Below are 4,931 nucleotides of genomic sequence, written 5' to 3'. Positions count from 1 at the left end.
TAAGTCATGCAGGTGGGGCGGCAAGTAGGGAGAAGCAGACACAGGGTCTTGAATTCACTGGAGCCAAGACAGAGAGTACGGCATCAAGACCTTAGAGGAAAGCAGTGGTAGCATGTGAAAGCAGGGCTTGTTGTAAGAGGCCTGGGACTGGAGGTGGGAGTTTGGCAGACATAAGGTATGTGTGTAACCTTGGGTATCTTTTGTGTATTTTTTCTGTATTTGGAGAATTTCCTACACTGCTGATTTTGCTTCTCCTTGGCAGAAGCTGGAACTCACTATGCAGCCCCTGACACCTAGATCAGCGGCATCTAACCCAGTAAGTCTGCCAAGCAGACGCTGTTGTGTCAAAGTCCAGTTCGCAATTAGGCAACCAGAAAAGGCAGGGCCTTGCTGAGCTCAGTCTTTTGGTAGAGGTGCCAGCCAAGGCGCCCTTGGTGCGTTTGCAGCATCTGCTTCATTGTGGTTTGGGCATTGCTCCAGCTGTGTAGCCCTCTGATCCCCTGGAGATTCTCTGTGAGCTGTTTGATATCATTTAATGGATTCACTTTCTGTTCAAACTAGGTAGAGTGAATTCAGTGGTTTGCAATTGAGAACCTGAGGAATGGAGTGTCAAGGAAATGGCTATCATTGTAGCATTTCTTGCTTGTTTTTACTGGTGGCACAGCTAGGAGGCATGGATAGAGTATGTTGGTGAAAGTTGGAAGTGGGATGGGGAGGGGAAGAGGACCAAGGTCATGGTTCTCAGCTTTGGTAGACTTGACATTTTATGCTGGATCATTCTTGCCAAGAGGGTCTGTCCTGAGCATTGTAGAGAGTTTGGTGGCATCCCTGTCCCCTACTCACTAGATGCCAGTAGCACCCCACACCTAAGCTGTGACAATCAAAATGCCTCCAACATTGCTAAACATCCCCTAGAGGGTGTGCATTGACAATCACACCTGGCAAAATTCCCTAGTGAGAAGGGCTGGTCATTATTTCCAGAAGCATAGTGTCCTTGGGCTTGTAGAGTTTTATACTTTGTAAATATACTTTTTTATGTCTAAGATAACCTCAAATATCCTGGCCAGAGACACACATAGGTAAATACATATATAATTGTATGCAGTTCATTGTATGGTGCACATCTGAGCTTTCACAATTAAATTAAAAGTACTTTAGAGGAGATGCCTGAACTAGGAGACAAATTGTAGGTCAGGCCTTATCGCCCTGGGCTCTGTTTAGGCAGTAAATGCAATCAGAATATAACATATAAAGACATTAAAAATTTAATGAAAAAATGGAATTAAAAGATAAACATTATGGTTCAAAAAATTGAAATCCATGCATATTTTTTCACAATGTGCATTTCCACCAGCTTTTAAAGACCTCTCCTAATTGATGCTTTCTCACAGAATAATTATATTTACTTGACTCATTATTGGCAAAATGGTACCTGAACAGGGCCCTGCTGTTTGAGTGTGTTTTCCATGTGTCCATGGTTTTCTTGCATATTTCTTCAAGTAATCTGCTCATCTTGAGTCTCCTCAGGAACATAGCGATTTTCTAGGTTTTGAGTAGGAAGACACACAGGTAAGGTCTCGCTTTTATGCATGAGCGCTCAATTAACTTACGTTGCATCTTCAGGAAACCCAGTTACAACTAATAAATGTAAGAGACAACTGCTTTAGGGTGACATATTCCCTGTCTAGATTTTTTTGATGTGTTCAGATAAAACATTTGGAAGGAGAGATTTGTTGGTGTGCATGGGCTGTCCCTTCCTCATCACCGCATTTGACTGAATTTGAACTAGCTGTTGGGCAAGCCAATTGTAGCAGCTTCCACTGTGCAAGGAGCTTGACCCTTGCAGCATTTTGCCCCTGCTTCTTGCCACATTCAGGCTTGAACTGAACTGAGAATTTGCCAGCAACCAAACCAGCATCTTTTGGGGGCTTTTATACCATGATGGCAGCAATTCCTTTCTTCAGGACTTTTAATTTTTTTCCATCTATTTTTTTTTTTCATTTTATTTGAAAGGCAGAGGGACAAAAACAGAGATCTTTCGTTTGCTGTTTTACTCCTCAAATACATGTAATAGTTGGGCTGGGCCAGGCTAAAGTCAGGAGCCAGAAAATCTAGGTCTGCCAGGAGGGTGGAGGGGACCCAAATACTTGAGCTGTCATCTGCTGCTTCCCAGGGAGTGCATTAGGAGGAAGCTGAAACTTGAAGCAGAGCTGAGACTCAAACCCAGACCCTCTGGTATGGGATGTGGGCATCTCAAGAGGTATCTAAAGTGTTGCACCATATACCTGCCCCCTGGGACCTCTGTTTGTTCCTGTCTGTTGGCTGAAGGCCACCATCAGTTCTTAGATCTATAAACTCATGGAAAGAAGGAATCTGCCCATCAGAGGGGCCAGGGTGCTGGTCAACCAGCAGGCAGCGGCCCGAAGCAGGAGTTGAGGGTGGCATAACAGAGGAAGAGCAAGAGCCAGGGTGGCTGGAGCACAGCTGCACTGGGCAGGAGGGGGAGCAATGAGGTCCAGGCTTGCAGGTAGTGGCAAGAGCTGTGACTTGAACTCATTGGAGTTTTGTTTTTGTTTTTAAGATTTATTTATTCATTTGAAAGGCAGAGCCACTGAGAGGCAGAGGCAGAGAGAGAAAGAGGTCTTCCATCTGCTGATTCACTCCCCAGATGGCCGCAATGGCCGGAGCCGCACCGATTTGAAGCCAGGAGTCAGGAGACTCCTCTGGGTCTCTCATGTAGGTGCCGGGGCCCAAGGACTTGGGCCATCTTCTACTGCTTTCCCAGGCCACAGCAGAGAGCTGGATCAGAAGAGGAGCAGCCAGGATTGGAACCAGCACTCATATGGTTCCAACCTTAGTTGCTATGCCATAGTGCTGGCCCCTCGTTGGAGATTTGGACCAGTGACGTCTGATTTACACTGAGCAGGCTTAGCCTGCTGTGGGGCAGTTATGAACTCAGCCTAAGACATAGACTTCCAGGTTTTCTACTGAGTTTCTTCTGCTCTGTGTGGAATGCTCAAGAAGATGGGCCCTCCTAAGTGCTGTGTACAAAACAATAAATCTCTGTGTCTGAGTCAGACCTCAGCTGTCCAGGTGCCCCCTGGCCAGTGTGGTTACTCAGAGCCTCCGCGGTTACTGTTGCTTGTATTTTGCTGTATAGCATCCCCAGTAAAAGTGGCTGGTGCACTAGTGGGTGCTGCTAGTTAGAGAGTGAGGTCTGTGGTTTCGTGGAGGCAGAGCTGCCCCGGGTGCTCTTTCTTATGGATGTGTCTTATCTCCCGTGATAGCCAGTCTTCATGTGTTAACCTGGCTGGGCCATGATGCCACGTAAACACTAGCTTGATGGTCCCACCTCGTCCTGGTTGTTTCCGTGGAGGTGTTTTGGATGAGAAGAATACTTAAAACAGGGGGCTTGAGGTCAGAGTGTCTTCTATCACACAGGTGGGCCTCCTCTGAACAGCTGGAGGACTGGGGAGAGCAAAACACTGAATTCCCCCAGGTGAGAGGGAACTTGGCCAGCATTCGGCCTTCGGACTTGATCTGAAAACTGGCTCTTGGCTCTCAGTCTCCAGTGTGTCAGCCCACCCTGAGCATTGTATACTTGTGAGCCTCTGCAGTCGTGTGAACCACTCACACCTGGACACACAAACACCCCTCCACACACACACCCTCCACACACACACCCCTCCACACACACACACCCCTCCACACACACACCCTCCACACACACCCCTCCACAAACACACACACACACCCCTCCACACACACCCCCTCCACACACACACCCCTCCACACACACACACCCCTCCTCACACACACCCCTCCACACACACCCCTCCACATCCGTACATGCATCACACACACACACATACATGCTCCCTCCACATACACAAACACACACACACACCCACAAGGGTGCTTCTGAAAGCTCATGGAGAATGGAACTGAAAGATGTTTAGTTTGATAAAAAATTTTTTGAAATTCATGCATAGTTTTTTTCCTAATATGCATTTCTGTGAACTCTTGAAGAGCCATAGTGTGTGTGTGTGTGTATGTGTTGTATACACATATGAGTCTGGCTGGCTGGCTGTCTATCGCCCTACCTAGCCACCTTCCTACCCACCCATCTCTCTCCTCCTGGTTCTGTTTCCCTGGAGAACCTGGCTACCACACTGCCTAGACACACGTTATTTACCTATATATGAGGTGAGCTCTCGAGGCTTCTGAGGGTTCCCCACCAAAGTGTTGGGTTTGTCCAGGGCCTACGTGGTGCAGGCTCTGTGCCAGTCCCGAGAGGGACATAGAGCTGGATGTGACCCGTCCTGCTTCTGGAGGCTGACCCCAACACGGATTTTCTCTAATCCTAAGTCCACGTGTGCACAAAGCTTCGAGAGTCCAATGTCAACATGGACTCCAGGTACTCTGCAACCAGGAGCCCCTGGTGTGAGCCCTGGTTCTGCCACTCACTGATCATTCACTTAAGTCCCCTGAGCCTCTGTTTCTGCCTCTGCTAAATGGGGTTGATAGTAGCTTAATACCGAGGTTGCTGGAAATATTACAGGAGATAATACACATCAAATCCCTGGCAAATAATACATGCTCAGAAGATATAATCATCACCATTGTCATAAAAACCTTACTACATGCTTGTTAATAATTTCAGCACATTACTTCTGTAATATTGTTTGCCCACCTGTAAAAAACTATGACAGTAAATTAACTATATGTGAGTATATCAGTTATTTTTATTCTATCAAATTCTATACCAGTAGAGCATATTGTAGAAATACAATTTTCTCTGCTGTGCCTTTTGTTGCTCTCTATCCATTCATTGAGAATGGTATCTGATGGACAGTATCTATAACAAGAAAGATATAGTTTCAGTTTAATTTTATCTCTGTTGGAACACTCCCCTCTTCATCCATTAATTC

Source organism: Lepus europaeus, chromosome 20, assembly GCF_033115175.1.
Source record: "Lepus europaeus isolate LE1 chromosome 20, mLepTim1.pri, whole genome shotgun sequence".
NCBI classification, from domain to species: domain Eukaryota; kingdom Metazoa; phylum Chordata; class Mammalia; order Lagomorpha; family Leporidae; genus Lepus; species Lepus europaeus.
This window is presented reverse-complemented; position numbering follows the sequence as displayed.